General features: G+C 37.6%; 1 protein-coding gene across 3 annotated transcripts in view; it reads right to left on the reverse strand.

Annotated features, from left to right (window-relative positions):
- The window catches only part of itprid2 (ITPR interacting domain containing 2), a 54,090-nt gene extending 50,511 nt beyond the window's left edge, over positions 1-3,579 (reverse strand). For all 3 annotated transcript variants that reach the window (XM_072396569.1, XM_072396567.1, XM_072396568.1), the window contains exon 1: positions 3,467-3,579. The gene's annotated coding sequence lies outside the window, so the exon portion shown is untranslated. The remainder of the gene's footprint in view (positions 1-3,466) is intronic.
- Positions 3,580-10,595: the final 7,016 nt, after the last annotated feature.

The raw sequence follows: 10,595 nt of genomic DNA on the forward strand, positions 1-10,595 counted from the left end.
AAAGGTGTTGTACTTTATGTATTTGAAGTTTATTTAACATTTACTTTGATTCAGATGGAGTTATTATTCTTTCACCTCCACAAAGTTTATCTGAGAGCTGCAGTTAATTTACAACAGACGACATTTTAAAACAGACGGCACTTTAATAACCCACCGTGCTAAATTAACTCACCTGACAGGACATGGCATGAATAAACAACTCCACCTCAGTCAACAAAGCTCGCTAAATGCTAAGTATAAATGCTAAAGGAGGTCAAAATGCTACTTGCCTGTTAATGCATTATCAAAAATAATGAATTGGTAAAGGAAAACAAAACAAAACTGTTAGTGGGGTTACATGGCACTGTTAAGAATCGGATTAAAGGCTAAATTACAATAAGACTGAGTTATTAAGTTCATGTATACACCTTAGTTTGACTATAATTTGGACTGGATCGGATTACTCGCAGTCAGATAAAAACCCCGAGATAAAGCATGTGTAGTGCGACTATCAACCGACTGCAAGTAACCCGATCTGGTCCAATTTTTTGTCAGACTAAGGTGTATACATAAACTTAATAACTCAGTTTTATTGTAATTTAGCCATTAATCCGATTCTTTACAGTGCCATGTAACCCCACTGACAGACTAAATGTGCTTGCAGACAGTGAAGCACGTGGTGAATCGGATTTTGTGTTCTGCGCATGCTCAAGATTTTTTCCCGGGTCATGACCCGGAAGTCGAAGGAGACGATATTACTGTTGTTGTTGCCTCCGTCGGAAAGAAACAAACAACAATTGAGAATGCGCCGTTGTGCAACGCGTTTGCGCCATAACCATGCTCATCACAAACGAAATGTAGAGGGACGTAGCCTCATCTTGTTCTTCGTTCGCCATCTTTCTCGAATGCCTGAGTTTGTTGTTGTTGGTGGTGAAGAGGTCAACCAGAAGTGACTATTAGCAATAGTTGAAATGGTTACAGCACCACCTATCATACCGGGGTATGACATGCTTTGTGCCAATGATTCCATTTATTCACCGCCATATATACTTGGACAATTTCCCTTGCTCAAATAAGGAGCATAACCCAACTATAGCTATAATCGAATTAATCTCATCATGTAGACCCACAGACTGGGACAGCCTCTTTCGATGTGAAATGATCGTTTTACATTTCAAGTATATCATGATGGTAATACTTTCCATTACTTAAGTGAGGTTTGGAATCAAGTAATTTTACCAATGCCAAGGTAGTTTTGAATTGTGATTTTAAGACTTTCACAACAACTGAGTACTTCTTCCATCACTGGTCCACCATATTCATGAACTGTAAACTAAAATTAGTGTAGTCCTCTGTCAGATGTGAAGCTGATTTTGAAGTGTCTTAACGTGCAATCCCACAAAAGGCCACTAGGTGCTGGCTCCGAAACAACATTGGCTCAAAGGGACTCCCATTCCAAAAATGCCAACTTCTTTCATAAAGTAATAAAGCTGCGATTAAGCTCACCACATCGGTCATTGGGCTAGAGGACTGTAACATCAACATAGCGCTATAACTGTGTATACCAGCGCTTTAGACATTCAGTTTTCTTCCCAACGGCCAAGATGATACCAAAAAGTCTGGGGTGCCTTAAACCAACCACAGTTCAGTTCAGTTTTCACACAACTCCGTATGGATTACAAAGAAAGATTAGCTGCTTTTGATCAGTATACAGGGGATTTTCTGAAAATAATTCCATAATTGAGTTCATCTTTATGCTTTTTAGGGATAAAGATGCCTCATTTAACTAAACTTAATGCTTTTCTGTCCTAGCCAAATCAGACCAAAGACCAAAATGGCAACGGACAAAGGCCAAACTCAAGGATTCATAATAGCATTTTATAAGCAAATGGCTGACATCCCCTTGTCCATCTTTTATTTACAATCTATGATAATGCCGCATTGCAGCAAAAAGTCCTATTAAATCAAATCAGCTGAATTTCGGTCAATTCTTCCATTTTCTGTTAGATCTCAGAGGAAGAAAAAAAAAGAAAAAGACCACTGAGTCACTGGTGACTTTCAACATTGTTCTTGGCTTGTAGATCACATTTTAAAAGGATACTTTCCTAGCTCGGATATAATCATGAAATAGATCAACGCTGTTGATACGTTCAGCAGAACTCCTAATCTTGAAGCTCCTTCAAATAAAGAATCAATGCCTCTGACAAGCCTTAGCAGCCAGGCAACGGCAAATTTGTTGTGCTGGCACACAATGTGTTTTGTTTGCAAAACTTCAAAGAAATTTGAATCAGAATATCATATACGAAGGCTCCTCCACCCGCAGGCCTGTCATCCTGGTCCTGAAGAGAATTAACCATTTCTGTTCGTTGTGCTAAGAACACAGAACATCTTACCGAAGATGGTTTCATTTCATTACAAAAGACCAGCTGCAGCCAACAGTTTATTTCACTAGAATTTGGTCTCCCATTTATTTCCTTTAGTCATCATTTAGATGGAGAAGTTAAATAAGCCCCATCGTTGCTTCCTAAAGCCCGAGTTAAACACTTAAGAATATCTTAATTTGTTCAAACAACAGTCATAAAAAATCATAAAAAAAATAAAATTAAATTAAAAAGCCGATACCATACACATTTAGGTAGTTTTGGCTTTAAAATAAATACATTTATCACAAAAATGCTGCCATGTCAGCCCTGGATGATTGGCATTAAATCAACAGTGGAACAAACTCTGTTATTTCCATCAATCAAGACAAATCTGTGTTTTACACGTCAGGCGTCTTTTGTTATCTAAAAATAATAATAAATAACCATCGTGTCACAAGTAACTTCCAAATGTAGCAGAAGATTCTTGGAGTTGATCGAGATCAAATAAGCACAAGATGTCAAGCCTGTTACTTTCTGAGATATACAAGGAAACAAAATATTTCAGCTGCAGGAAAAGAAGCGTTCTTCTCGATTGTCTGGTGTTTCACAGAATTAACAAGAAATGAGTCGCCTATAAAGAAGGTGACGGTTAGTTGCAAGAGGTTTTCTTGTGAAAGGTGGGATCTCCACACATCGAGCAACGTCCTTAAAGGATCAAAGACAGAACGTGGGAGCCGAATATATTTTTTAGATAACTAACAGCAACATCAGGAAGAGTTAAATGTGTTGGCAGGAATTTCTGCTGAAGAGCCCCTTCAGCCTGTTTTTGTCAACAACGCCACAGTTCACATCACACACCAGGGAGAGAAAACACGTCTTTAAGATGAATAGTTATCGCTCAGGCTTTCTCTAACTCCTGCTTTTAAAACGTGCGTAGCCTCTTTGAATCGTCAACAAACTTTTCACCTCCATATGAGCCCAACTTGCTGGTCAGTCGCTCCGTTTGACACGCAAGACACGCTGACAGCAGCCGCAGTTTAAAAAAAAAAAGGAAAGAAACTCTCCACAGGCACAAACACCAGCTGCGCAGCGGGTAGCAGGACCAGCGGCCCCCGATTACTCACCATCATGTTTCTCAGCTTGTCTGCGTCTCTGATCCCAAACTGTCAAAACTCTCCAAACTTTTCTAAAAAATACTCCAGCATTCCTTCTTCCGCTTCCTGAAACCACCAGCAGCAGCAGCAGCGTGGATGAGGAGGAGGAGGAGGGGGGAGAGAAGTAGAGGTGTGTCCTCTGCATGCTGCGGCGGAGAAAGCGCGACACCTGCTGGACTGCTGCCGTTCATACAGGCCAAAGCTTCATGTTACTTAACTCTTTTTTTTCTTCATTTGATTATTCATGTGGCAGCGACTCCTCCGTCTTGTGGTTCTGGTTTTGTTCAAATATTCGTGTGCGTTGATCTCATTTTCCATTAAACAGTTTTATCAAATGTACTTCTTCCTCAGATTGATCTAATCTATAATCAGAAAACCTCGGATGACTTGGAGTTTCTGCTGAGGTTTTTTGTCGTCAGTGAACATGAAACCTAATTGATCTTTTTTTACATCAAAATTTTGAGTCTTCGACAGATTTACAACTGACCCCTATTGTGCGATATCTTTTATATTAATGTGCAATTAACTTTAACTGCGCTTTATATACATATTTATATAGTGTGTCTTACTTTTCTATGCAAGTTACAGTTATTTAAGGATGATTTTATTCCTTTAATGTACTTTAATTTTCCTGACCCCCATGTTGAAATACCCATCTTTTGTTTTGTCTGGGGAAAAAGTAAAAAACCAAAAGGTGTTTTGTCAGTGTAGATTCTCAGTCATCCAGGTCATTGCAATCATTAGGAGTAACAGATACTCCCCACCCACTATCTTAAAACTGAAGAATCCTTTCAGATGAGAGGCTAAATGTCTTTAAGAATCAAGAAGAAGTCCTGTTGCCCTTATTCAAGAACACAGAAAACTGAGAAACCAGCTATTTTCACCTGAGAAGCTGCCGTAAGAATTTTCTGCAATTTTTGCTTCTTCTAAATGGCGTCAAACAATCTAACTGAAACTAAATGACATTGGATTATAGTACTAATTCCATCTATTGAACCACAGATCATTTTAAGGTCTCTGTGTGCTTGAACAAAATGTCATGTACAAAGAGTATCAGTGGAGGCCCAATTTAGTACACTTAAGGATTTAATTTTTGATGACAAAACTGCTCAATTTTCCATCTGTCATCATATGTCACAGTGAAAACATGTGTTTAGATCATTTGTTAATTTATCAAGAGGTAAGAACTGAAATCTTTTGGTTACAAAAATACTCATACCCCTTTACTGTGGCCACCAGTTGTCAGGATGTCCACCTGTGGAGAACTGACTCTACAGTTCAGAAAGGTACACAGCTGTTGATACAAAGTCCCACAGCTCACACTGTATGTCAGGACAAAAGCAAATATATGCTTGGGAAAACAGGCTGCAGACCTACACCATAAAATGTCATGAGGCACAGAACAGGGTAACGTTCCATAACACAAATGGGCAAAATACAGCTCGAGGGCCAGAAGCAGCCTGTGGACCATCTCAATCTGACAAACTAAGAAACTAAAAAGAGTCAATGAACAACAGCCTATTCATTATTGAATTGAGCCATGTGAAGACAAAGTCTATCAACCGAGAGCAGTGTATACGATTCAGACTCACTTTTTCTCTGCGTTGTTAGTAAGCTCAGAGACCAGGCTGGCAGAATCAGACAACTGATGAATGCTTAGAAAATTAAGAAATAAAAAAAAAAAAACTTCAAATGTAGTGGGTTTTTTTATAAGCTGACATCTAAATATATTGTTCAAGCGTCAGTTCGTAAGCAGTATGTTTCATATGCCGAGTATAGCTGTGTTTGAGTAGTGCGACAACAAGGGACAGTAACTATGTTATTATGCTGTCATCATCAAAAATGGAAGAAAAAGCCCTGAAAGTGTCTTCCAACATACTGTAGCTCCAAGGCACAATATTGTTCACAAGGAAGTCAATTTTACTTAATGTTATACAAGTGAAACAAGGCGAGCCTTTCTCTGTCCTTGAATTTTAAAAAGTACAAAAACACATTGTTCCCATATTGTACCCATGTTGTACCCAGTTCCTCTAGGAAAAAAAAAAAAAAAAGCTACACACCCCGAGTTTAAAACTATCTTTAAAGCCCGGAGAGTTCCCAGGGGCACAATATCCAAAAGAAAAAAAAAAAGATCTTTGCCTCTGGAGGTCACTCAAACAGTCCTCTGTATTTCAGCACAGATCCATCAGTTGGATGTTTTTTAATGGATTAGCTTTCCACAAGGTTTAGCAGTGTCTTTATGGGAATTTTTGACCATTCTTCCAGAAGCCCATTTGTGAGGTCAGACACTGATGTTGGACGAGAAGCCCTGGCTCACAGTCTCCGCTCTAATTCATCCCGAAGGTGTTCAATCGGTTTGAGGTCAGGACTCTGTGCAGGCCAGTCAAGTTCTTCCACACCAACCTGCTCATCCATGTTTTTATGGACCTTGCTTTGTGCACTGTCATGTTGGAACAGGAAGGGGCCATCCCCCAACTGCTTCCATAAAGTTGGGAGCATGAATTGTCCAAAATCTCTTGGTGTGCTGAAGCATTCAGAGTTCCTTTCACTGGAAGTAAGGAGCCAAGCCCAGCTCCTGAACAACAACCCCACACCATAATCCCCCCTCCACCAAACTTTACACTTGGCACAATGCAGTCAGATAAGTACTGTTCTCCTGGCAACTGCCAAACCCAGACTGGTCCATCAGATTGCCAGATGGAGAAGTGTGATTCGTCACTCCAGAGAATGCGTCTCCACTGCTGTAGAGTCCAGAGGCTACGTGCTTTACACCACTGCATCCGACACTTTGCATTGCACTTGGTGATGTATGGCTTGGATGCAGCTGTTCAGCAATGGAAACCCATTCCATGAAGCTCTTTACAGACTGTTCTTGAGCTAATCTGAAGGCTTCATGAAGTTTGGAGGTCTGTTGCGATTGACTCTGCAGAAAGTTGGCAACCTCTGGGCACTATGTGCCTCAGCATCACCTGATAAACCTTCCCCGTCCAAACGAGCTGTTTCAGCTGCTCTTACAAATTAATGCAAAAATGTGGGGCTGTATGTGTAGAGATTACTAAATCCAGATGCCAGAAATTTTACTTTTTACTGATTCAACCCATGCAAATCGTGTCAAAAAATAAATGCCTTTTGAGTTTCCCAAGAAATACTCTCAAATGTCTGGTACTCTGACATCCAATATAATTTGGAGTGACCACTGCGCTTTCTCCCTGTCTATTACGCTAAATCGTCTATGTTATAACTGAATAATTCTTTACTCTTAAATGAAGAGTTGATCAAATGATTAATACTAAAACTAAAAATCTTTTTTTATATCAATAATGATTCAATCAAATCCTTTTCAACAATCTGGGAACCTGAATAGAATAAATAAATAAATAAAATAAAGCATTGTGGAGCATATCATCCTATTTCGCTTCTGAATTCAGAAAGAAAAATATATGCTAAAACTCTTGCATATCGATCTAAATCGGTTTTGTAAGATCTAGACAAATTGCTTTTTAGATGATGAATTTTTTCATATAATGCATTATGCTCAGACAAAAGCTGATCCAAAAACTGCGGTGTTATTGGATACGGAAAAAAGCATTTGAGGGTTTAAAGTGGTAGAGCCTGACTAAATTTTGATGTGGTCCAAATTTTATGAATCACGTTGTACTTATTTATTCACTAAAGCCAAAATAATCACAAATGACAAAATCTCTGAATCATTTAAAAGTTGTCCTATTTGTTTTGTCATTAGAACCTTTGGCCACATTAATTAGAGCAAACTCTATCAAATGAATTACAGCTCCAGTCTCAGAGTTGACAATGAGTCTATTTGCAGATGACATCTTCCTAACATTATTAGATCCTCCAACTTCCCTTAAACACATGAAACTGAAAGAATTTGGATCCACCTTCGGTTACAAAATCAGCTGACTTTAACTTTAAATGTTCATTGCCATAAATCACATCTAACTAATCTACCTTTTAAGTGGTAACCTGATGGAATATGTTAGTTTGGTATGTTTTCTTTTAATTTAGAAAACCTCATGAATAATATTAAAGATGACATTGAGAGATGGAAATTTCTCCCTCTATCCATCTGGGGTAGAACGGAGAATTTAAAGATGATTATCCCAAAACAACTTTCCTCATGTCAGCCTTCCATTTGACTAAATCTTCTTTAAAGAGGTAGTTATCACAATCAGAGAATTCGTATGGAATAACAAAAAAACCTAGGGTTAGCCACAAGACTTCAAATGAGGACAGGGACGAAGGGGGCCTTCGCCTCCCAAATGTGCAAAAGCATTATATTGCTTTTAACTCTAGATATCCTTTGAATGGGGTTACGGCTTTATTTCAAGAAGTACAAAATGGGAAAGTATTGAGCAGTAAGCTTTAGACATGTCTAAAGATGAACTCTCTCTACAGGATTTGTGATACATTCCCTGATGTAAGACCCTTGAGAACCCTCTGATTCAGTTCTGTTGCTCCATTGCAAAGCTTTTCAGAATCAGATCAATCTTTTCTAATTCTTTCAGTGTCCCATTATGGAACAATTATAAATTTTCACAGAATGGAAGACCACTCATCAATGACACCTGAGAGTCCAAAGGCCTTATTATCTTTCTAGGATATGAGAGATCCACATGATGGAAAATTAAAAATTCTTTCTGAGACTTCTTGAAATATGTGCAAATAAAATCCCAATTGAGCAAATACTTTGGAGAAGCTGTAGTCATACCCAGAACAACAGACAACAAGACTAGATTACAAGCAATTGCCAGACAAAAAAGCCAAAATTGCATCAAAACTGTATGAATTATTGAACAATACATAATAAGTATTACAATAATCAAGGAATTGGGCAGACCCTTACAAACTGAAGAACGGGATTATGTCTGGAAAACCCTTCACAAAACATTCAAATCAGCGAAGAACAGAATGTTAAATTATTGTTTCATATACAGAGCATATTTTATCCCCATTCAATTGCACAACATAGGTATAACTGATTCAGATATTTGTTGGCACTGCCAGTCAGCCTTTTATCATATGGTTTGGTCATGCAGTAAAATAAAAACCTTTTGGGAAAGTGTTGTACAATCTTAAAAGTAAACATTAAATTTGTTGGTTGTACCCTTCATTGTGATCCAGCTTGATGCCTAATGTTGAAGGAGCTTTGTCCATAGTTCACAAACACATTCTAATAACTGGATGTATAGGGTTAGGGTTAAAAATAAAAAAATAAAAAAATTTTAAAGTTAGATTAATCTCTTCCTATGCATTTTTTGTATGAGGAGTTATTGTTCATTTTGCTTTTTTATTTACTTTTTCATCAATAAGATAAAAAAAATTGTACAAAATCGTACCTTATTTTGTTGTATTTGTTCTCATACACTCCTTTTTGAAGTTTTCCACAAGAGGGGTTGGAAAATCCCTGAGGAAGGCTAATAAGCCGAAAACCAAAGGAATTTTTACAGATCAATATAAATCTTATGAAAATTAAAGGCATTATTAATAGCTCAAAGGGAAGCAACCCTGAATTCCCTTGAAATTCAAGTGTCCAAATAGAGATGAATTTAAATTAATTTAATTCATTATAAAAATGTTAATTATGTCCTGTGAAATGGCAAAACATGACAAAAACCTTTTTTTTTCCAAAAGGGAAAATTTAGACTAGTTAGAATAGTTGATGAGAGAGAATGATAAGAAATCTTAAAAAATCAGAAATTCTGTACAATCATTACGCCTTTTATAATGTTTACAAATGTGCTAACAATGAATTTAGTCGAACAAATAAATAACTGAATTCATGAAATGATAGTCTGTCACTAAATAAACTTAAACTCTGCTAAAAGTTATTTCTATAGTGAAGAGAAGCTTCCACATCCAGTTTCACTAAGAGTTTCTTGACTTTCAAGTTTTAGACTGTAATTCACAAACAAAAAGAAGTGATGTGGGGAGATTTTACTTGCAGTAAATATATTTAACCACTAGATGGAAACTGCACGCTGCTGAAATCCTTAACGTTTCCATTAGGTCCAAAAGGATAGGACTTGGCTGCAGCTTTTGTTGCTGCTGCTGATCTTACAAATCACAACATATTCAATCAGTTATCAGGTTTCAGACCAGGAAGGAGAAGAACTAGAGCCAGACAGATCTCCTAAAGCCATGTGTTAAACTGTGTGAAACAGCTGAAGTCCAACAGTCTGCTAAAGGTTAAATACATAAAGACTAAATCAATTGCATACTTTTGGCTATGACAAACCAATCCGTATGCTTTTTATTGTTATTACTTAGGAGACTAACTTTATTCATAAAGTGTTCCCATACATTTGATTAACGATTCATCATCGTGGAGTCTGGTGTTACTAGATATTCTATTGTGTCCGTTCCCTTTATGAATAGGATAATATGACCTTCTCCACACACTCACACACGCAGCCAGTAGTATAGGGTAGTAATTTTTATTCAACATCATGTTGCTAAGCTGTTTGTTAGCTTTGCTTTGAATAACAAAGAAAGAAGGTCAATTTGTCGTTCTTCTTTCTGCCTTCTGTTAAACATGCCTTTTATAATGTTAAAATGTACAACAACTGTAATCTTCAACCTTATTTCAAACAACTTTTCAACAGAAAAATATTGTATTCGAACCAGAGACTAATGCAGCAGCTTGTTTTTATTGCCTTAGAAATAGAAATGTCATGAATTTGACTAATAGCACCTGAAGCTTTACAATCACCAGTGTGAGCAGCAAAGACATACACATTGATTCTGTGTTAACCATTAGCTGTCAGAGGGTCCATAGATGGTCAGACACTCAGGTTTTCTAGAGTTGCCCAGTAACCACCTCACAACCAGTTTCTCATCACTATAACAACCTCTTCCGGCAGAACAGCCTAATCCAAAGTCCACATCTTTTTTCCCATTGGCCAAATAAGCCAATAGGCTGTCTTTGTAATGTTCTCTGTTTGACTTCAAAGGCACGTGTTGAAATAGGCCTTGTGATCACGTTTAAATAAAAAGAAGGTAATTCTAGAGGTATCTTAGAAAAATTATGCCCCTGGATGACATTCAGAATGTTGGACTTGACCCTGTTAAGGTTATAAAT

Source organism: Leuresthes tenuis, unplaced genomic scaffold, assembly GCF_036924035.1.
Source record: "Leuresthes tenuis unplaced genomic scaffold, fLeuTen1.0.hap1 SCAF_12, whole genome shotgun sequence".
NCBI classification, from domain to species: domain Eukaryota; kingdom Metazoa; phylum Chordata; class Actinopteri; order Atheriniformes; family Atherinopsidae; genus Leuresthes; species Leuresthes tenuis.